At 45.2% G+C, this 25,059-nt stretch overlaps 1 protein-coding gene across 2 annotated transcripts in view; it reads left to right on the top strand.

The window, feature by feature from the left end:
• Window positions 1-25,059, top strand: part of LOC143293783 (putative sodium-coupled neutral amino acid transporter 11) — a 159,195-nt gene that overhangs the window by 12,101 nt on the left and 122,035 nt on the right. The window contains exon 1 of one of the 2 annotated variants that reach the window (XM_076605019.1): window positions 13,051-13,338. The exons of the other annotated variant lie outside the window; for it this stretch is intronic. The gene's annotated coding sequence lies outside the window, so the exon portion shown is untranslated. Of the gene's footprint in view, window positions 1-13,050; window positions 13,339-25,059 lie in introns of those variants that run through there. 2 annotated transcript variants of the gene reach the window in all.

The following is a 25,059-nucleotide window of genomic DNA, read 5'->3' on the forward strand; positions in this document are numbered from 1 at the left end:
TGAGTGTGTATGTGTGCGTGCCTGGGAAATCTGATTGAATGACACAAGAAAAGAATGATGAGCGCCCAGTGGCAGCCGTCAGTCGGCTGTACCCAGGTAGCCAGCCTGTTGTGCAAATGACCCCCGTGTTTGTAAAGCGCTTAGTGCTGGGTCTCCGACCAAGGGTAGGCGCTATATAAGTGTCCATATCTATCAATCAATCAATCAAGGAGTGAGGGGATCGAGAGAGATGGAGGAAGGAAAAAAGACTTGGACTCAGATGATAAATATTCACTGTGGATGGTCGCGGCCCCTATATGAACAGAGGACAATACAGAAAAATCTACAGGTGTCTCTGTAATTGATGACACAAAGCGCGCAGCTTCTTCCAAAGCCAACCAAATGCTGATATGATAATGGTTACAAATATAGTACACTGTCCAGAAATCAGCTCTAGGTGATTTACCATACACATGGTTTTATACATAACACTTTACATCGATGTTAGCATACACAATGAGATATGACTAGCAGACCGCACACACACACACACACACACACACACACACACACACACACTCACACTCACACACACACACACACACACACACACACACACACACACACATACATACATACATACATACACACACACGCACACACAATGCACACAACATACATATTTACATACCAGCCCCCTCTACACACGCACACACACACACAACACACACACATCACACACACACACACAACACAACACAACACAACACAACACAACACAACACAACACAACACAACACAACACAACACAACACAACACAACACAACACAACACAACACAACACAACACAACACAACACAACACAACACAACACAACACACCACCACACCACACACCACCACACACCACACCACACCACACCACACCACACCACACACCACACCACACCACACCATACCACACACCACACCACACCACACCACACACCACACCACACCACACAACACCCCACCACACCCCACCACAAAACACCCCACCACACCCCACCACAAAACACCACACCACACCCCACCACAAAACACCACACCCCACCACAAAACACAACACCCCACCACAAAACACAACACCCCACCACAAAACACAACACACACACACACAAAACACAACACACACACACAAAACACAACACACACTCACACACACACAAAACAAAACACACACTCACACACACACAAAACAAAACACACACTCACACACACAAAACAAAGCACACACTCACACACACACAAAACAAAACAAAACACACACTCACACACACACAAAACAAAACACGCACTCACACACACACAAAACAAAACACACTCACACACACACAAAACAAAACACAAACACTCACACACACAAAACAAAACACACACTCACACACACACAAAACAAAACACACACACACACAAAACAAAACACACACTCACACACACACACAAAACAAAACACACACTCACACACACACACAAAACAAAACACACACTCACACACACACACACAAAACAAAACACACACTCACACACACACAAAACAAAACACACACTCACACACACACAAAACAAAACACACACTCACACACACACGAAACAAAACACACACTCACACACACAAAAAACAAAACACACACTCACACACACACAAAACAAAACACACACACACTCACACACAAAAAAAACACACACACACACTCACACACACACAAAACACACTCACACACACACACAAACACACACACACACACACACACACACACACACACACACACACACACACACACATCCGTAAACACTCGGAGATTCAAGATGACCTACCTTTGAACAGTTTCAGTTTGAGCAGAAACATGGGAATGAAACAGGGCATAATCCTGTAATTATCATATCCATCACAGTCTGTGCTAATCTAACGAATCTTTTTTTTAGAAAAACACACACACACACACACACACAACACACACACACACACACACACACACACACACACACACACACATCCGCAAACACTCGGAGATTCAAGATGACCTCCCTTTGAACAGAAGCATGGGAATGAAACAGGGCATAATCCTGTAATTATCATATCCATCACAGTCTGTGCTAATCTAACGAATCTTTTTTGGAAAAAAAAATGTAACCCAGATTCTATTCTCGGATGTGAACATTGCATGATAATGAGGTTCTCCAAGTTTCAGTGCAGGCGCCTGTTCCATTGGCACAATTCTTGTGCTGCAGTGGTATCAGTTCTGCTCGGAGAAATCAATCTTCAGCAAGCATTGTGTAGAAGTATCACCTGCAGGCTCCAGGTCGCGTTTTGTAAAAATAAAACAAAACAAAAAAAACACACAAAAAACAACAACAAAAAAAACAAAAAACGGGGGATAGGTATCGAAAAGTTCAGTTCATTTCAGTTCAGTCCAGGTCCAGTCCATGTTCAGTACAGTGCAGTGCAGTGCAGTTCAGTTCAGACCAGTTCAGTTTCAGTTCATGTTCAGTTCAGACCAGTTCAGTTTCAGTTCATGTTCAGTTCAGACCAGTTCGGGTCCAGTCCAGTTCAGTTCATACCAGTTCAGTTCATGTCCAGTTCAGTTCATACCAGTTCAGTTCAGTTCAAGCCCAGTTCAGTTCAGTTCAGGTTAGTCCAGTCCAGTCTAGTTCAGTCCCAGTTCAGTCCAGTTTCTCAAGGAGGTGTCACTCCGGACAAACCCTTACACGCTACACCACATCTGCCAAGCAGATGTCTGACCAGCAGCGTAACCCAACGCGCATAGTCAGGCCTTGACGACACGAATAGTGAATACTTAAGAAAAAACAAGAGAGGCAAGGCCTTCAAGACTCACTTGTGATAAATTAAGTCCCCTAGCATTAATTATAGAGTAATTTCCCTTCTTTACTATCTGCACCAAAACGTTTGCAAAATAAATAAAAATCCCATGCTTAGCAAAAGAAATTCCTGTTTGAACAAAAAATGATAATAATGACTCCTCTTGTTGTTGTGTCAGAATAAGAGGTCAAAGTGCCAAGTTTAGAGAATACAAAAAAATATAAATATAACAGTAAATGCAGTCTGCATATAATTAGGCTTCTTTTTTATTTTTTTGTGCCCATCCCAGAGGTTCAGTATTGTTTTAAACAAGATGACTGGAAAGAACTGAATTTTTCCTATTTTTATGCCAAATTTAGTGTCAACTGATAAAGTATTTGCAGAGAAAATGTCAATGTTAAAGTTTACCACGGACACACAGACACACACACACACACACACACACACACACACAGACAACCGAACACCAGGTTAAAACATAGACTCACTTTGTTTACACAAGTGAGTCAAAAATTAATGGAATTTCAGTGAAGAAAAACGCATTAATTTTTTGTTCTGATTTGTGTGTATCATCTCATTATTAAGTTCAGAAAAGGCAATCATGAAGTAAAAAAAGTGTATATATATATATATATATATATATATATATATATATATATATATATATATAAACAACAGCCATTTGAAACAGATCGCCCTTCGAAAATATATCATGTAACAAAGCAACGTGACATGTCTGGTATGGATGATAAATACCGTCCCTTATATCAGCAATATGCCAGCTCGTGTTGAAATATATTATGTTGCAACTGATGTGACATATCTGTTGTAGTGAATATCATTATATCATCTCTAATATTACCAGGTATGAATAGGCTTTAAAACAAACAAGCAGATCAAAAAAATGTTTCAGTTGAATATCCCGCTGGCGTAGACGTAGCCAGAACAGTAACATTAATAACAATTATGATGATAATGTGTATTTACATGGCGCTTTCCCTGTGGCTCCAACAGTGCATGTGGTATGAAAACACAGGACACGGGAATGTATTACGTTTCTAAACAAACTTGCTGAAAAATACAGCTCTAAAAACAGTGTAATACGACTCACAACCCATACATATCTCCCACCTAAACACCAGAGAGAGAGAGAGAGAGAGAGAGAGAGCGACGCCGCGACGCACATACACACACACACACACACAGCGACGCCGCGACGCACATACACACAAAAAGACCATCTGAAGGAAGAAGGATCTATGGTTTAAAATATTGTTTGAACAAATATGTTTTAAAAATAGATTTGAAAGGTTTGATAGTGGAACAGTCTGGTATTTTGTGGTAGAGATTTCCCAAACCGAGGTCCCGTTGTATTTTTTTTTCTAGAAGCACACCAAGCATCTAAATCTAAAAGAATACATTTATGTTCTAATCTATGTCATATGGTACACAAAAGTACGGTTGAACGCTGTCAACGTTTTATGAAAATGTCGAAAAATGATTGATTTGACTTTCGTGTTTTGTTTTTTTTATTTTCCCAGTATACTATGCCTCTTATACTTGCCCTCTGATCGTTGTTTGCTATATTATCTTTGCTTTGTACCCCTCAAAAAGGTAGAAAAAGAATGAAATTCAATGTGTGTGTGTGTGTGTGTGTGTGTGTGTGTGTGTGTGTGTGTGCGTGCGCGTACGTTTGTGTGTGTGTGTACGTTTGTGTCTGTGTGAGTGTGTGTGTGCGTACGTTCGTGTGTGTGTACGTTTGTGTGTGTGTATGTGTGTGTGTGTGTGTGTGTGCGCGCGCGCGCGGGGGGGGGGGGGCGCGCTTTGCAATCATATAAGTGTGTGTGTGTGTGTGTGTGCGCGCGCGCGCGCGCTTTGCAATCATATAAGTGTATGTGTTTGTGTGTGTGTGTGTCTGTGTGTGTGTGCTTTGCAATCATATTAGTGTGTGTGTATGTGTGTCTGTGTGTGCGTGTGTCTGTGTCCTGTCAGGCGTCTGTGTGGGTGTGTGATAGAAAGAGGCACACATAGAGATAAATATACAGAAACAGCTGGTAGACAGAGGAATATATATATATATATATATATATATATAGAGAGAGAGAGAGAGAGAGAGAGAGAGAGAATAGAATAGTTTGTCTTTATTACCAAGTGTAGCGGGGTCACAAGGAATATTGGGGGAGGGAGTTGGGGTGTGGGGGATAGTACATAACAAAGTACGAACATACTTCGGAAAAATCATGCACAAACACAGATAAAGAAGAAATTAGGATACATACATGTGCATAGGAATACTTAAACTTTTGCATACTCATACATGCACAAACACGCACATTCTCTCTCTCTCTCTCTCTCTCTCTCTCTCTCTCTCACACACACACACACACACACACACACACACACACACATGCAAGCACACACACACACACACACACACACACACACACACACACACACACACACACACACACACACTCACAAACACATGCGCGCGCGCGTTTGAACGGAAGCCGCATATCACACACACACACACAAACACACACACACATATATATATAAATTTATATATATATATATATATATATATATATATATATATAAAGACCGGAAGAAGTAAAGATAGGTAGATAGACAAACAGACAGACAGGCAGAGAGAGAGAGAGAGAGGGAGGGAAGGGAAGGGGGAGAGGGGTTGGACTTCGTGATTCAGTTTCAGTTACAGTTTCAGGTTCTCAAGGGGGGCGTCACTGCGTTCGGACAAATCCATACAGGCTACACCACACCTGCTGGGCAGATGCCTGACAGCAGCATAACCCAACGCGCTTGGCCAGACGTTGAGTGCCTGCATATGTACTTGTGAGCCTATCAGAGCGGATTTCTTCTGCAAAATTTTGCCAGAGTGCAACACTTTTTTGTTGTTGTTGCCATGGGTTCTTTATCAGTGCGCCAAGTGCGTGTTGCACACGGTTGGACGCTCAGTTCGATTGTTCCAGTCAAACCTGGGAGAAAGGGAGAGAGGACAGCACTTTTGTTGTCATGGGATATTTATCACTGTGCCAAGTGCGTGCTGCAACACGGGACCTCGCTTTATCGTCTTGACTGAGTGGCTGGACGCTCAGCTTTCTTCTTCTTCTCCCCCTCCTCCTTCCTCCTCCCTCCTCCTCCTCCTCCTTCTCCTCCTCCTCCTCCTTCTTCTTCTTGTTCTTGTTTTTCTTCTCCCCATCCTCCTCCTCCTCCCCTCCTCCTCCTTCTTCTTCTTCTTCTTCTTCTCCTTCCTCTTCTTCTTCTCCTTCCTCCTCCTTCCTTCTTTCTTCTTCTTCTTCTCCTCCTCCTCCTCTCCTTCCTCCTCCTTCCTTCTGTCTTCTTCTTCTCCTTCCTCTTACTTCCTTCTTCCCCCTCTTCTTCCTTATTTCCTATTCCTTCTTCCTTCCTTCTTCTTCTTCTTCTGCAACTCCCACGTTCACTCGTGTGTGCGCGAGTGGGCTTTTACGTGCATGACCATTTTTACCCCGCCGTGTAGACAGCCATACTCCCGTTTTCGGTGGGGGGCGTGGGGGGTGGGTGCATGCTGGGTATGTTCTTGTTGCCATAATTTGGGAGAGAGGGCGAGAGCGGGATTCGAACCCAGACCGGACCCTCACGGGCACAGTACTGATAGATGAGCGTCTTAACCATTCCGCCATCGTCCTTATCACTTCGTGAAGTTGGGTCAGAAGGACCACCCACACGAATCAGACAACACGCCCCGAGTGTTTAACTTCAGAGTCCGTCTGTCCGTTATCGACGTTGTATCGATTGAACGCGACAGACGCCGTGTGTGGGGTGGGGGTGGGGGGGGGGGCATTGTGTGTGTGTGTGTGTGTGTGTGTGTGTGTGTGTGTGTGTTTGCTTGCCCCCGAGTGTAAGTGTGCGCGCGCGAGAGAGAGAGGGGGAGAGAGGGGTGGGGGGGGGGGGCGGAGAGAGAGAAAGAGAGAGAGATGGGGAGAGGGGGAGAGAAAGAGGGACGGAGGGAGAGAGAGGGGGGGAGAGAGAGACACACAGAGACAGAGGGACGGAGAGAGAGGGGGGAGAGGGAGAGGGGGACGGAGAGGAGGAGAGAGAGAGGGGGGAAGAGGGAGAGAGACAGAGGGACGGAGAGAGAGGGGGGAAAGAGGGGGAGAGGGATCGAGAGAGAGGGGGACGGAGAGAGAGGGAGAGAGAGGAGGAGAGGGAGAGAGGGGGGGGGGAGGGAGAGACACAGAGAGACAGAGAGGGACGGAGAGAGAGGGGTGGAGAGGGATCGAGAGAGAGAGGGGGACGGAGAGAGAGTGAGAGAGAGGGGGGGGGGGGGGAGAGAGAGAGAGACAGAGAGGGACGGAGAGAGAGAGAGGAAATGAAACGAAATGAAATGTTTTATTCAAATAAAAGGCCAATTATAAGATTTAAGATATTGATTACCATAGCAACAATATATACCGTACATTGCACAAAATCAGAGTGAAACTAATATTTCAGCAATATATCGCACATGTCATACAATATATTGACATTGGGAAAAACACCAGAAAACAAATACGATATTATAGCATTCAACCTGTTCAAAGATTTGTAACTTTAAACTGCGAGGCCAGAGAGAGAGAGAGAGACAGACAGACAGACAGACATGCAGACAGACAGACATGCAGAGTGTGTGTCTGTGTCTGTGTGCGTATGTGAATGTGTGTGTGTACATGTGTGCGTGTGTGTGCGCGTGTGTGTATACATGTGTGTGTGTGTGTGTGCGTGAATGTGTGTGTGTGTATACATGTATGTGTGTGTATGTGCATGTGTGTGTGTGTATACATGTATGTGTGTGTGTGGGCATGTGTGTGTGTGTGTGTGCATATGCGTGTACGTGTATGTATGTGCGTGTCCGTGTGTGTGTTCGCGTGCGTGTGTGCGCGCGTGTGTGTTTGTGCGAGCAGAAACACGTTCTGCCATCAACACAAACCATCTCTTACCCGGCCGAGAGTTTTAATTATTATTATTATTTTATATATATATATATATATATATATATATATATATATAGTGTGTGTGTGTGTGTGTGTGTGTGTTATCACTGCAGACTGATAAAGTGATTTCTTCACGTATGTCGCTGGAAGCACGGTGTTTGCAGCTATTCCCACTTGCACCTTTTCTCCCGCACAAAACACGCTCCGTACACAGTGTGCGCCATCTGCCTCGACGAGAATCTGTCTCTTACCATGTCTGACCTCGCTCCCCATCTGTCTTCTCTCCCCATCTGACCTCTCTCCCTACCTGACCTCTCTCCCCACCTGACCTCTCTCCCCACCTGACCTCTCTCCCTACCTGACCTCTCTCCCCACCTGACCTCTCTCCCTACCTGACCTCTCTCCCCACCTGACCTCTCTCCCTACCTGACCTCTCTCCCCACCTGACCTCTCTCCCTACCTGACCTCTCTCTCTCCCCACTCCCCATCTGACCTCCCCACATGACCTCTCTCCCCATCTGACCTCTCTCCCCACCTGACCTCTCTCCCAACATGACCTCTTTCCCCACCTGACCTCTCTCCCCACTCCCCATCTGACCTCCCCACATGACCTCTCTCCCCATCTGACCTCTCTCCCACATGACCTCTCTCCCCACATGACCTCTCTCTCTCCCCACTCTCTCATCTGACCTCTCTCCCACATGACCTCTCTCCCAATTTGCCCTCTCTCCCCATCTGATGATCTCTCTTCCCACCTGACCTCTTCCCATGTGACTTTACTTCTGTCTCCATCTGACCTCTCTCCCCATCTGATCTGTCTCCCCATCCGACCTCTCTCCCCACTTGACCTCTAGCTGTTTCTCTATCTGACCTGACCTCTCCACATCTGACCTGACCCCCTCTCCCATCTGACCTGACCTATCTCCGCATCTGACCCGACCTATCTCCCCACCTGACCCCTCTCTCGACTCCCCATCTGACCTCCCCATCTGACCTATCTCCCCACCTGACCCCTCTCTCGACTCCCCATCTGACCTCCCCATCTGACCTATCTCCCCATATGACCTCCCCCCACTCCCCATCTGACCTCACCTCTCCCCATCTGACCTCACCCACTCCCAACCTGACCTGACCTCTCCCCCATCTGACCTGACCTCTCTCCCCATCTGACCTCTCCCCCCACTCCCCATCTGACCTGACTCCTTTTCCCACTCCGATCTGTGTGATGTTTGGTTTGACGTAGCCTTTATTATTATTTATTCCTTTTCTATGTAGCATGGAAAGGTATCAGCCTTGACCCAAAAAGGACCTGTTTCCGTGTGTAATGAATTCGTATCAGTGGCATCCAGATTCCCCCTCCGCAACCTGACAAACTGTTGTCAGTGCCATTCATTAAAGCCTTGGTGGTTGTGTGTTTTGTGTGTGTGTGTGTTTTTTTCACACCTCTCTGTCGTCAACGCCACAAAACCACCCCCACCCACTACACGCTCTTCATTGTGCAGTGTTTCTCTTGTCACCACAGATTTCTCTGAGCGAAAGTTCATTCGTGCCTCTCTCCACCCTAGGGAGAGAGCACGTCGCCATAATTTAGCGCCACTCTCTCTCTCTCTCTCTCTCTCCCTACCCCGCCCCTCCCCCCTTTCTCTCTCTTGTCTCAAAATGTATTTCTTTTACTACCTGCCCTGGTGGCGTGATGGCCTAGAGGTAACGCGTCCGCTTAGGAAGCTGTTTCGAATCACGGCTCAGCCGCCGATATTTTCTCCCCCTCCACTAGACCTTGAGTGGTGGGGTCTGGGCGCTAGTCATTAGGATGAGACGATAAACTGAGGTCCCGTGTGCAGCATGCACTTAGCGCACGTAAAAGAACCCGCGGCAACAAAAGGGTTGTTCCTGTCAAAATTCTTAAGAAAATTAACTTCGATCGTAAAAAAACAAAACAAAAAAAACTGCACGCAGGAAAAAAAATACAAAGAAATGGGTGGCGCTGTAGTGTAGCGACGCGCTCTCCCTGGGGAGAGTAGCCCGAATTTCACAGGGAGAAATCTGTTGTGATAAAATGAAATACAAATACAAATACCACTAGGCCACGGCGCAACATTTTGTGGCACAGACCTGTTGGCAGTCCTCCTTCCCTCATCCAGTGTCGTCAACACTCATTACTGGGTGGTCTTACCTTTGATAGACTTCGTCAACACTCATTATCACCCATTACTCGGTGGTCTTACCTTTGATAGACTTCGTCAACACTCATTATCACCCATTACTGGTGGTCTCACCTTTGATAGACTCGTCAACACTCATTATCACCCATTACTTGGTGGTCTCACTTTTGATAGACTTCATCAACACTCATTATCACCCATTACTGGTGGTCTCACCTTTGATAGACTCGTCAACACTCATTATCACCCATTACTTGGTGGTCTCACTTTTGATAGACTTCATCAACACTCATTATCACCCATTACTGGTGGTCTCACCTTTGATAGACTCGTCAGCACTCATTATCACCTGTTACTGGGTGGTCTCACTTTTGATAGACTTCTTCAACACTCATTATTACCCATTACTGGGTGGTCTTACCTTTGATAGACTTCGTCAGCACTCATTATCACCCATTACTGGGCGGTTTTGCTTTTGATAGACTTCGTCAACACTCATTATCACCCATTACTGGTGGTCTTACCTTTGATAGACTTCATCAATACTCATTATCACTCATTACTGGGTGGTCTTACTGAGTGATGTTACCTTTGATAGACTCATCACCACTCGTTACTGGGCGGTCTTTCGTTTGATAGACTCATCAATAATCATCAGACAGTGGTCTTACCTTTGATAGACTGATGATCAACACTCATTTACTGAGTGGTGTGACCCCTCGACATTGTCACCAACACTTCAGTGAATGGTCTGATCTCTTGACATCGTAACCAACACTTCAGTGAATGGTCAGATCTCTTGACATCGTAACCAACACTTCAGTGAATGGTCTGATCTCTTGACATTGTCACCAACACTTCAGTGAATGGTCAGATCTCTTGACATCGTAACCAACACTTCAGTGAATGGTCAGATCTCTTGACATTGTCACCAACACTTCAGTGAATGGTCTGATCTCTTGACATCGTAACCAACACTTCAGTGAATGGTCAGATCTCTTGACATTGTCACCAACACTTCAGTGAATGGTCTGATCTCTTGACATTGTAACCAACACTTCAGTGAATGGTCTGATCTCTTGACATCGTAACCAACACTTCAGTGAATGGTCAGATCTCTTGACATTGTAACCAACACTTCAGTGAATGGTCTGATCTCTTGACATCGTAACCAACACTTCAGTGAATGGTCAGATCTCTTGACATTGTAACCAACACTTCAGTGAATGGTCTGATCTCTTGACATTGTCACCAACGCTTCAGTGAATGGTCTGATCTCTTGACATTGTAACCAGCACTTCAGTGAATGGTCTGATCTCTTGACATTGTCACCAACACTTCAGTGAATGGTCTGATCTCTTGACATTGTCACCAGCACTTCAGTGAATGGTCTGATCTCTTGACATTGTCACCAGCACTTCAGTGAATGGTCTGATCTCTTGACATTGTCACCAGCACTTCAGTGAATGGTCTGATCTCTTGACATTGTCACCAGCACTTCAGTGAATGGTCTGATTTCTTGGCTTTGTCACCAACACTTCAGTGAATGGTCTGATTTCTTGACATTGTCACCAACACTTCAGTGAATGGTCTGATCTCTTGGCTTTGTCACCAACACTTCAGTGAGTGGTCTGATCGCTTGACATTGTCACTCTCTTCAACGAGAGTACAGATGGCCATATTGGTGCCATCAGACAAAAAAGCTCCCTTTTTGACCTACTGTTGCGTTTGACATCAAAGAATCTTGTGGCCACGTGCACACACACACACACACACACACACACACACACACGCAAGCACACACGCATACACACACACACACACACACACACACACACACACACACACACACACACACACACATACACACACAACCGCACGCACGCACACACACATACAAACGTACGCACACAAACATACACACACATGCACGCACGTACTCGTATACAAACACGCACACATAGAGAGAGAGAGAGGGGGAGAGAGAGAGAGCTCCATTACAGCTAATATAATATCAGAAGTGACATGCCCCTGGCTGATTTCTCTGGAAGAAAAAAAAACTGCTGCGCGAAAGAGTAAAACGAGCCGCTTTTCCTTTGACACTACACGACACGACACGACGGCAAGTCCACCCTCCCTCCCCCTCCCCACACCCACTCCTCCCCTACCCCTTCCCCCCCTCCCCATCCCCCAAGACGCCAATTCCACAACCCCCCCCCCCTCCCCACCCAGGCCTCTCCCCCCCCTCCCCTTTTCCTCACCTCTTCCCACCCCTTCCGCCCAGCATCGATTTTCGTGTTCGGTTCTCGGAGCTACTAAGTTCCCGGGCTGGCTGGCTATGCCGTCCGCCATGGCCGCAGGGAGAGTGGGGTGGGTGTGGAGGTGGATATAGATTGGGTCATTACCCATGCAGCCTCCTAGTCTCCCCACCATGTGTGGTGGTGGTGTCGGTCCGTTTGATGGGCAGGGAGAGGGAGAGAGGGAGGCGCGACGGACCAGGGGGGCTGCAAAGTCCTCGCTTTAGTCGTCGTCTTCGTCGTTGTTGCAGTGTGTGTGTGTGTGTGTGTGTGTGTGTGTGTGTAGGGGGGGTGGGGTGGGGTTGAGGTGGGGGAGGGGCTTCATGTATTGTTGGGGTGAGAACATCTGAGAGGAAAACCAGGTTAGTCCTGTTAGGGCTGCAAGTGAAGCAGTGAGAGAGAGACAGAGAAAGGGAGATAGACGGAGAGAGAGTGAGAGGGGGAGAGAGAGAGACGGAGAGGGAAAGAGAGAGAGAGAAAGAAGGAGAGAATGAATGAGAGAGAGAGGGAGAGAGAGGGAGAGGGAGGGAGAGACGGAGAGAGAGAGAGAGGGGAGAGAGAGAGAGCATAAGGCTTGCTTAGGTCCGAGCGCTGCGACTGTGCCTTCCGTATTTCCTTGATTCTCCCCTCTCTCTCTCTCTCGCTCTGATCGTCGCTTGGCGGACAGCTGCCGTGTCGGGGATGTGGTGGCGGTTGTGGGTGGTAGGGGATTGTGATAGGAGGGGAAGGTAGAGAGATTGTGGACGTTGTTGTAGGAGGAGGAGGTGTGTGTGTGTGTGTGCTGCCGGTGACAACGCGGTGTGTCGCTGTGCCTGCGGAGTAGACCAGTGCTCTGTTGTGTTGCCTGCTCGTCGTCTTCTCTATCTCTCTCACTCTCTCCCGCTCTCTTCTCTCTCTCTCTCTCTACGAGCTACTGCTGAGTCTGCTGGCCTGGTCGCTCTCTGGCATCGTCACTGTCAGTCAGCCTCTGTGTCCGTCTTGTCAGTCAACCGGCCTGGCTGCCTGCGTGTGCCTGTCCTCTGTGAGTGTTTCGTCTTCTGCGACTGCTGCTGCATCCTCCACCACCGGTGAGTCTGATTCTTCTTCTTCTGCTGCTGCTGCTGCTGCTACGTTGTGTCGTGCCGCTTGTGGAAATAATCGCTATATCTGTGTGAAGAATTTAACAAACAGAAATTTTGGGGGCGGGTGTGATTGGTGCAAGTGATGATTCGGAGCTACCTGCGTATTGTAGTCGATCTGGATTTCTTTCTCTGTCTCTGTCTCTGTCTCTCTCTCATTACCTCGGTCTGCCTGCCTGCATCTCTCTCTGTCTCTCCCTCCCTCTCTCTCCCTCCCCTCTCTCTCCCTCCCCCTCTCTCTACCCCCTCTCTCTCTCCCTCTCTCTTTCTCTCATTACCTCGGTTTGTCTGCCTGCCTGCATCTCTCTCTCCCCCCTCCCCTCCCCTCCCCTCTCTCTCTCTCTTTCTCTCTCGTAAACCGTTTGGTAACCATTTATTGTTCAATGTTTAATTGATACATTTAAGCGTTTCGAGTAAACATGGGTACGTACAAGAGAGAGACAGACAGACAGACAGAGAGAGAGAGAGAGAGAGGAGAGATGAAACGATTCGAAACAATACGAAACGGTTTTATTTCACGAAGCTAGTGTTACAAGAATGTTTGCGCTTTTACAATCACTGATCTCTCATGACAAAAAATCAAATGAATGGAAAATACATAAAACATTAACCCTTTCATCGCCAGTCAAGTTAGAGTGCAAAATTTCCTTGTGCTACAACCACAGAAAAGACGGTGTCTACTCTGAGAATAGCTGTGATGTGTAGAAAACTGGGGCCTATCCTACCATTGAAAACTAAGAGCATTAGGTTCATAGACAACAGACCCTTGATCTGGTCGCATTTCAGTGGCATGGGTGCGCTGAACTGGCTGGTGCTGAAATGCGACACTGGCAGTGAAAGGGTTAAAGACATAACACAGTACATAAAGAAGACGGCGAGTGGGGGTGGGGGAGAGAGCGAGAGAGAGAGAGAGAGCGAGACAGAGAGAGAGAGAGAGAGAGAGAGAGAGAGAGATGTGCATGCTAGAACTTAAAATTAGACCTAATGTCAGCGGCTAATCAGCCATGCTGCCATGGGAGTAGCTCGTTGGCATCGAGAGGAAAAGTAAATTGAAGTAAGGCTTTGAACACTACACAGGTGAACTTTCCATTCAAACTGTACTCGTTCGCCTTCCTATATTATTCACACACACACACACGCACGCACGCACGCACACACACACAAACACACACAAACGCTCGCGCGCACACACACACACACATACACACACAAACGCTCAAACACACACACACACACACACACACACACACACACACACACACACACACACACACACACACACACACACACACACACACACACACACACACACACACGCTCGCTGGCACGCGCGCGCGCGTGCACACACACACACACACACACACACACACACACACACACACACACACACACACACACAATCTTCCTCAGCTTAACCTGACGTTTACACCCATACAGATTTCACAAAAAGTGAAGAACCACAGCATAAAAGCAGATCACATATGTATCCATAGAATGTTAAACAAAATTCCGAGAGATGATTCAGAATTATGCCGGCTGCATACTATGGTCTACGACTGGCTCTCTCACTGAACACTCAGACAGCTGTTTGAGGCACGCTTGCACCATGAACAACTTGAAAAAAGAAACGCGTTTGAAAAATCGATGTTACAGCCAAAAAATTGTATGATTATATAGTGGTTTATTAAAGATCGGTGTGAATTTTCATTTTTAAAAAACAATGAAAGTGCTTTTGCAAGAAAGCACGACTGGTTATGAGTGATGCTTACAACACTGGCTGCATATACCGAAAATTAAGCATCATTTCAAAATGCCCACAAGAAGAAAACTGTTCCCAGATGGTCCTTAGCTTTTTTGCAGGTATTGCCAGCGACGCATCTGGCACTGTGTGAAACGCAAAATGAAATGTTGCTCGGGTTACTGAGTAGGTCCTTCCTTCTCAAATGTGAACCAGATCCTTTCTTGCTAAATACTCTCCTTCGACAGTGTGTTTCCTGAGCGATTCCAACAGCTCTTCCTGCTTTGCAGCTGTCGGTGCATTGACATTATTTTGTGACTGGCGACTAAAAATAGGTGGCATTTTCTTGGGGACACGTTCATCTGATTCACTCTGGAACAAAAAGGCGAGATTCGTCAGTCTTCCGTTTTGACATTTACTTTCACACCTTTGGGCACGTATTGTCGGCTGCTGTGTCTAAAGCAAACCAAACACACACACATACACACACACGCACGCACACACACACACACACACACACACACACACACACACACACACATATATATACATATATATATTCAAGAGACATTTACACATTAAAGCAGTTAAGAATTATACATGCGCACGCGCTCACACACACACACACACACACACACGCGCGCACGCACACGCACACACAAGCACACACACGCACGCACGCACACGCACGCACACACACACACACACACACACACACACACACACACACACACACACACACACACATATATATATATATACACATTTACACATCAAGAGATATACATACGCACACGCTCACACACACACACACACGCGCGCACGCACACACACACGCACACACACACACGCACGCACACACACACACACACACTCACTTGCACACACAGACACAGACACACACACACACACAGACTTTTTTTTTTTTTTTTTTTTTGGCAGAACGAAACATCACATAGGGGTCACTTCTGAACCATTAGAACACAACAGTCAGTGCACGGTGAACAGGTCTCATGCAGAAAATCTGCCCGCAACATGCATTTTTCGCACGTAAGAGAACCCACGGCAACAAAAGCGTTGTTCCTGGCAACATTCTGCAGAAAAATCCTCTCTGAATAGGAAAACAAATAACACTGTAGGCAGGGAAAAAAAACAAAAAAAAGGGGGGTGGCGCTGTCAGTGTAGCGACGCGCTCTCTCAGGGGAGAGCAGCCCGAATTTCACAGAGAGAAATCTGCTGTGACAAAAAGTGTTCTGATGACAGCAGCAGCATCACTGTAAACAGGCTGTTGCGTTGATTGATAGTGTATATATATGCTGAAGTTGGGTATACACTGCTGTGTCTAAGAGCTCTTCATAATGGGCGAGTAAAATAATGAGCTTCATCTTTCTTGGATTCCTGACAGGGATCGATAGCATTTCTGACACATGATTCCCGGTAGCCTGCCGTTGATAATGGATGATAATACCACACACACACACACACACACACACACACACACAGAGAGTATGAATTTCTCTTGAATATCAGTTAGAGTCTACTACGTTCATCTCTCTCTCACCGGACGCAGTTTATCCCCCAATATCTGTCACTCTGCTTTAATGGCCACTCTCAAGAGATCTCTTTATACTAACCTTTGTTGTTGTTTTTTTTCCAGCTGGCATTTCCACGGTTTGCTCCAAGTCAGTTGTGGTTAACTCTCTTCTCTGTCTCTGTCTGTTTGTCTCTCTCTCCCCTATCTACCTCAATCTTTCTCTCCCCGCCCCCCTCCCCCTTTCTATGTCTCCCCAATTTCCTGTCTCTCCATGTCTATATGTACCTCTCACCCTCTCTCTCTCTCTCTCCTCCCCCCACTCTCTCTCTCTCTCTCTCCTCCCCCCACTCTCTCTCTCCCCCCCTCTCTCCTCCCACCTCTCTCTCTCTCACCCTTCTCTCTCCTCCCCCACTCTCTCTCTCCTCCCCCCACTCTCTCTCTCACCCCTCTCTCTCCTCGTCACACCTCTCTCTCTCTCTCTCTCTCCTCCCCTCACTCTCTCTCTCTCACCCCTCTCTCTCCTCCACCCACTCTCTCTCTCCCCCCCCCCTCTCTCTCTCTCTCTCTCCTCCCACTCTCTCTCTCTCTCTCTCTCTCTCTCCTCCCCCCACTCTCTCTCTCTCTCCTCCCCCCCCACTCTCTCTCTCTCTCCTCCCACCACTCTCTCTCTGTCCCCCCCCCCACTCTCTCTCTCTCTCTCCTCCCCCCACTCTCTCTCTCTCTCCTCCCCCCCACTCTCTCTCTCTCTCTCCTCCCCCCCACTCTCTCTCTCTCTCCTCCCCCCCCACTCTCTCTCTCTCTCTCTCTCTCTCTCTCTCTCTCCTCCCCCCCACCTCTCTCTCTCTCTCTCTCTCTGGGTTTGATCTTTTCAATGATAATATGTGTCGTTGTGTCGTAATTATTTAGGCTGTGTACATGTTTTTATTTATGCGCTTTATTTTCATGTGTAATTGTGTGTGTGTGTGTTTGTGTGTGTGTGTGTGTGTGTGTGTGTGTGTCTGTCTGTCTGTCTGTCTGTGTGTCTGTGTGTGTCTGTGTCTGTGTGTGTATTTTGCCATTGTTTTGTCTTTTTTCCGCTTTTCTTTCTTTTTTGCCATTGAGGGCTGGATGTAAAAATGCAGCTGTGTTTACTCCTCTACCCTCGTGAAATAAAAAATCGTTTCCTCTCTCTCTCTCTCTCTTTCTCTGTCTCTCTCTCTGACTCTCTCATTTCCCATCTTCTCCCCTCTCTTTTATCTCTGGCAGCAGTGGTGATAGTTCCAATCTCCTAGATCAACAGATTATAAGCAGACCTGCTGGTAGAGTCATACTCCCATTTTGCGAAGACGCATGCGAAAGACCAAAGTAGCAAACAGAAACAGGCCTTCTCTGCATGCAACGACCACGGTAGGAATCGTAAACCAAGTTCATGTTGGTCGTGTAAGATAAAGAACGAGGAGAGAGCTATTGATCTCGTGTCTAGCGATCTCACTGCCAGTCTGCCTACTTCCCTGGCTTCAGATGTTTTTGAGTTCATGTTGAACTGGTTTTGGTAATCGGCATTGAGATGTTCTCATTTCGATGAAGAGTAGACTGAAAATCAGTTAAATCAAATCAGATCAATAGTAGTGGAGTTGGAGATTAACGATCTATTGTCTGACGCCTTTAATGACAAGTTGGCCAGGCCTTGGGTCTTGATTCGGTGAAAGTTGCGTTGTTCGAGAGGGTGTATGTATGATTGTCAGTTGTGTCCGACTATGACCACCAGAACAACAGAGGAGGCAACTGCTGTCCTATCTGAGCTAGAATGTGATCATAGTGGAGAGTGTATTGCCCAAGTTACATCCCCACTCTCTCGGCCAAGAGGGTTTTAGGACAGTCGGCGTTGGGATGGTTCCCAAAGGCCAACTAACTCCCCAAGGCTGCAACACTAAGAGCAAGTGCAATTTTGCCTCCTGATTTCAGAGTCAGTCCTTCACAAAGGACTAAACTGTAAATAACATGCCATTGTTGTGGAGAAATCATTGAGCATAATTATAGCTTTCACTTTGCTGTTGGCCCAATCGCAAGCCTATGTCAATCTGTGATATAAGCCGAGCGCTGGGCAGTCATATCAATTTCATCTGCCTGTCATCTGTCTGACCATGTTCTTGCTTGTCTGTCTCCCTCTGTCTGTTTTCTGTCTGCATCTGTGTATCTATCTCATCATCATTGATAGTTATTATGTTCTGGTGGCGTTCTTGTTTTTATTCTAAGCACGCTTATTATGCCATGATCGTTTATTATTTGTATTTGTATTTCTTTTTATCACAACAGATTTCTCTGTGTGAAATTCGAGCTGCTCTCCCCAGGGAGAGCGCGTTGCTATACTACAGCGCCACTCATATTTTTTTGTATTTTTCCTGCGTGCAGTTTTATTTGTTTCTCCTATCGAAGTGGATTTTTCTACAGAATTTTGCCAGGAACAACCCTTTTGTTGCCGTGGGTTCATTTACGTGCGCTAAGTGCATGCTGCACAGGGGACCTCAGTTTGTAGTCTCATCCGAATGACTAGCGTCCAGACCACCACTCAAGGTCTAGTGGAGGGGGATAAAATATTGGCGGCTGAGCCGTGATTCGAACCAGCGCGCTCAGATTCTCTCGCTTCCTAGGCGGACGCGTTACCCCTAGGCCATCACTCTGTGTCGTGTGACTCTATTCAGGCGTGGTCCAGACGTGAAAAATGTTTTCTGAACATCTCTGGATTTCACACCCGTCGGTAAAGTATCGACAACTCGTCCTACCTAGGGCCGAATACAATAGCAATCGTACCTGCGGATAAAGGTGTACCTGTGGGTAAATTTACACGAGGCAAGGCAAACTACCCGAGGGTAAACAGTAGTATCCGGTATTCAGGAACACTCGAGTCTACCCGCGGGTCTTCAAACTCGAATACATTAAATATATATATATATATATATATATATATATATATATATATATATATTATTTTACAGACGATGGGTTGGCTGCCTGAGTACACCGCTAGTGTCTTGAATACGAAGATAACATTCAAAGTAAATTGTACCCGCAGGTCCCTACCATGTGAATTTGGTTAAACTTAAGTACTGTTGCAAAGAATAGCAACATAGTCTGATCTATCCTGAGGATTGATACCAGAAAAAATACTATCATCATTTATGTTGTGTTTCATATTGTTTGTATTCTGTTTCTGATAGTTATGTTATTTTAATTGTTTAAATATAATTTATGTGTAAAATATTATTGCTGTTATAAAATTATAATATCCTCCATGCCCCAAAAGGGGTGAAAGGATTAAATATTCTTGATTTTTGATTCTTGAAAGGTAACGTGCCTTAAGGAAAAATGAATTTCGCCTTGAATACGGCTCCTGATCGGATTTAGTATTCTAAATTCAAGGACCTATTTCAAAGGTAAATTTCGTGCATAGTTAAGGCGATATTACCATAAGTTGATTGTGCGGCATTTTCAGTGGTTTCCGGCCATATTTTGAAGATGATTATACATCACATTTGATGCAAATCAGTCCGAATTTGTCTACTGCCCCATCCAGAATCCGCTTGGAGTGATTGTTTCTCCAGCACATGTGTTCAATACTGACATTAAAGCTCCAATCATAAAACGCAGTTACTGCTTTTGAAATTTCCATTTCATTGGGAACAGCATTAGTACCGATGATTCTATGGGTCATGTGGAGTGGTCGACATTTTAATCTTACCTGATATATTTTATGGATCTTACGGGGTACCATTTCATTCCAATATGGTGGAGTGTTTCCTGTGTCTGATATGACGGGCGTTGTTCCTGGCAAAATTCTGCAGAAAAATCCTCTCTGAATAGGAAAACAAATAACATTGTAGGCAGGAAAAAATACAACAAAAAAGAAAAAAGAAAAAAAAAAGAAAAAAAAAGGGTGGCGCTGTCAGTGTAGCGACACGCTCTCTCTGGGGAGAGCAGCCCGAATTTCACAGAGAGAAATCTGCTGTGACAAAAAGTGTTCTGATGACAGCAGCAGCATTACTGTAAACAGGCTGTTGCGTTGATATATATATATATATATATATATATATATATATATATATATATATATATATATATATATATATATATATATATATGCTGAAGTGGGGTATACACTGCCGTACATGACCCATAGAATCATCGGTACTAATGCTGTTCCCAATGAAATGGAAATTTCAAAAGCAGTAACTGCGTTTTATGATTGGAGCTTTAATGTCAGTATTGAACACATGTGCTGGAGAAACAATCATTCCAAGCGGATTTTGGATTTATCGGATACATGTCTTACTAACTGAAGTGACTCACCATCAGAGCATACATAATAGAGAGAGACACGGCTTTTAATCCCTTAAGGCCAGACACAAATAACGACTTTTTTCTCTCCGACTATCTCTTTTTTTGTCTACTTAGGTGTATCATCACTTGCGGATCACAAAAAGAAGTGTTCTTAGATTTCTGTGAATACCCGTTACTATGGAAACAAATCAAAATGGCTGCCAAACAATGTATCAAAGAAATCGGGTTTGTGGTCCATGTGGTGCATGCAGACACTTTTTGTTATGTGGACGTGATACACAATGACATTATCTTCATTTTCACGTGAGATTGTGTTGGTTCTTCAATTATTGTACTTTTTATGAATTTTTGAAATTTTGGGTATCGCGAAATTCTCAAAATTTACAATGGGTAAAAAGATTGGAACTGCTATGAATTAAAACCCAGAGAATATTTTCATACATACTCACGACAAAACTTCAATAACATGTCACAAAACAATCATGCAAAGTCTCATGGCTGTAGGTTAACTCATCATTGAGCAAGTCCAAGGTATGTTGTGAAGGCCAGAAACTTCACGACTTGCGTCGAAATTGAACAAAATAAACACTTCCGTGATTCAGCAAGCAATCTTTATTGGCAATTTTTTTCATTGTTTCATTGTTAAAACCATCTTTACAGTGGAAAAAAACAACTTATGCATATGATAGAAGAGATGTTCAAGAATCAAAATCCATCAAAAACCCAAATCATGAAAAATCATCATTTTGGTCTCTTTTGCACTGCCGTGTCCCCCCTGTTGAATTGTAGTGGAATGTGATCAGGGCGGCATGAGTCTGAAATGCAGTTACTACTGTTTTCTGCGTTTATCAATGAAGTCAACAACTTTGCTGAAAAATAGGTAATGTGATCCTAAGAGGAAGATAACCAAATAAAGAAATAATGAATGGTGACTAACGTCCAGGAGCCAGTTGCATTGCTCGGACGGAAGAGCCTAGTATGGTCGTAACCCGCTACTAACTGTGTGTAGTATGGAACTGACCAATGGCGTAGTTCGGGTCGACGTAGGCATTTAGTCACGTGTAACTGTCAAAAGGTTAGAACCAAGCAATGCAACTGGGTCCTGACCTGTACGTTCTGTCTAACACCACCCAGAGGACAGCCTTTCACGGACGAGCATGCTCTTCAGCAGCGGTCAAGTCAAGGGGTTAATGTATCACTACTCAGAACCTCCACGGGGAGAAAAATAACACCACCATACCCATTGACGGACGGCGAAGATTGAGCGTAGTGGCATCGTGAAACTAATAGTTACATCCTAAATTCAACTCCAGGAATTTAGAAGAACAGAATAGAATAGAATAGAATATGTCTTTATTACCAAGTGTACCGGGGTCACAAGGAATATTGTGGGGAATAGTACATAACAAGGTACGAACATAAATCGGAAATCATACACAAACACAGATACAGTGGAAATTAGGATACATACAAGTGCATATCAGTATAAAACTTGGGCATACTCAGACATGCGCACACACCCACACACACACACACTCTCTCTCTCTCTCTGTCACACACACACACACACACACACACACACACACACACACACGTTTGAACAGAATCCACATATTTAATGTGGATGGGGCTGATGACTAGATCTTCAGGTAGATGGTTGTTGATTACCGCTCATTTCGTCCCACTTTAGCATCCTAATTTCAGCTCCAGGAATTTAGGATGCCTACTTGCGACATTACCCTACAACCACCACCTGCCAGCGCAGCTTTCCAACAAGTTTTGAGGGATCCAAACTTTCCGCCTTTTCGTTTCAACAACACGATACCGGTGTCTGTCATCGACCGGCAAGATATCCGCCATTGCCGGCTGCGGGTCACGTGGCCCGGGTCACGAGAAAGGCCGAGTTTCCATCGGAACTGTCACTTCCTCTCCCTGACCCACTTTCTGCCAGCTTCGTCAGTTGTTGCTGGTTTACGATGCAGCGTTTTAACCCCTTGTCTGTCGAGTCTTGGTGACACGACGTCAGTGTGGCATGGATTTTAAGCGCGATTATTATTATTATTGTTATTATTATTGTGAGCATTTATGCCTAATCTTGAAAATAAGCCCTAGGCGTTTACAAATAGAACACATGTAAATATCAAAAAGGAAAAATTGAACACAAGATACCAAACATCTATGAAAACTGTTCATCCACCCCCACCCCCCACAATACACACGCACACACACAGGTCATGGCACACAATCGTAAATAGTACACAATCAAAAATGCCACCAACAAATCCTGAAACTATCAAAACTCACTCACTCACAGTCATTTTAGATCATACTGGAGACGGATGAGCTGTTGAGAATTAATCTGGAGGGGAAAAGGTGGGTTTTCAGACTGGATATGAAAGATTGCAGTGAAGATGAGTGACGGAGAGGCTGAGGAAGTTGATTCCAAAGAAAGGGGGCTTGGTATGAAAAACTGCGTTGGCTATATGTTTTGGTTCGAGCAGGGGGAGTCCTAAGCATACGGGTGTCAGAAGAAGAGTGGAGTTGGCGTGAGGGTATGTAAGGATGAATGAGATCAGAAAGATACTGTGGACCAGAAGCCCCAATAGACTTGGAACAAAGAGAGGCGACTTTGTAAATAATTCTTTCTTGTACTGGGAGCCAGTGTAAAGCATGAAGGAGAGGAGAGACGTGATCAAATTTACAGGAGCGAAAGACAAGACGAGCAGCATGGTTCTGGACTTTCTGAAGCCTAGCAATGATGTAGCTGGGTGAACCAACAAGTAGGGAATTACAATAATCCAGGCGGGACAGCACAAAGACACAGAAGAGAGTTTTGGTTGCATCTTCAGTCAGGAGATGACGAATGAATGCAATTCTGCGAATTTCAAAGTAACACAGTTTGCATATATTTGCAACATGCTGCTGATAGGAAAGAGACTGGTCGAGTATGACACCAGATTACGGACAGAAGAGGAAAGAGGAATGTCGGCGCCACTGAGGGAGACTGAGGAAGGAAGAGAGACTGAGTGTCGAAGTCTTTTTTGAGGTGATAATCATTTCATTTTTATCCTCATTTACTTCTTTTAGTGTGCTCTTTAAGTGTTAATTTCGCTGAATAGAAGTGATGCAATCCCAAGAAGTCAAAATAAGTAATGATGTGATGCAATCCCAAGAAGAAGTCTAAATAAGTAATGTCTAACACCTTGACCTTACAGCTTGGTCTGTCTCAGGTGACAGTGCTCTTCGCTGAGGGGCATTCTCGTCAGTAGAAGTCAAGGGGTAAAGATGAAGCACTGACACTTTCCCTGGGGGTGGGGGGGCTGAAATAGCGGTTATTCATCAGACATACACGTTCTTGAAAATGTGGACATTGTACAGAGCTTTAGATTTTACGTGTTAGTTCCATAACTTGATACATATAATGAAATGATGTGTGTTTCTTCTTTTTTGTTTTTTTGCTAGGACTTAATAAACACCACTTTGAACACACACACACACACACACACACACACACACACACACACACACACATACACACACACACACACACACACACACACACACACTTGATTGCTACGATGGTGCATGAAGGACTCGCCCCATCGAACAACCAGATCTGCGCCGAACCAAGAGACCCAAGCCATAACAGCTTGGCCTTAACGTTAAGGGCTTTTGCTGACTCGTCGTTTGACTCCAGTATTGTTCTAACGTCAAGTGCATATGCTTTAACTCTCTCCATACGAACGGCGAAAGAGACGACGTTAACAGCGTTTCAGCCCAATTACCACCATCAAAATATTGCAAGAGGGAGGCTCTCATACTGAAGAGGTGGATGTTGACAAAGAATACCACAATTCTGACGACGGAAGCTAAAGGCTGGGTCATTGAGACACCCACTGGACATCCGAGGGGTCTGTGTAGAGGAGAAGAGAGGACTGGCCGTACTGAGTGAGTTAATAACCTGACAATTAAGCATATATTTTTTTTACTGTAGCTTCATGAAGCCTTATGTACACGAAAGTGTGTCTTCACAAGTGACTGAGAACGTTGATGTTTTTGACTTTTTGTATTCATTATCAGT

This window comes from Babylonia areolata, chromosome 19, assembly GCF_041734735.1.
Source record: "Babylonia areolata isolate BAREFJ2019XMU chromosome 19, ASM4173473v1, whole genome shotgun sequence".
NCBI lineage: Eukaryota > Metazoa > Mollusca > Gastropoda > Neogastropoda > Buccinidae > Babylonia > Babylonia areolata.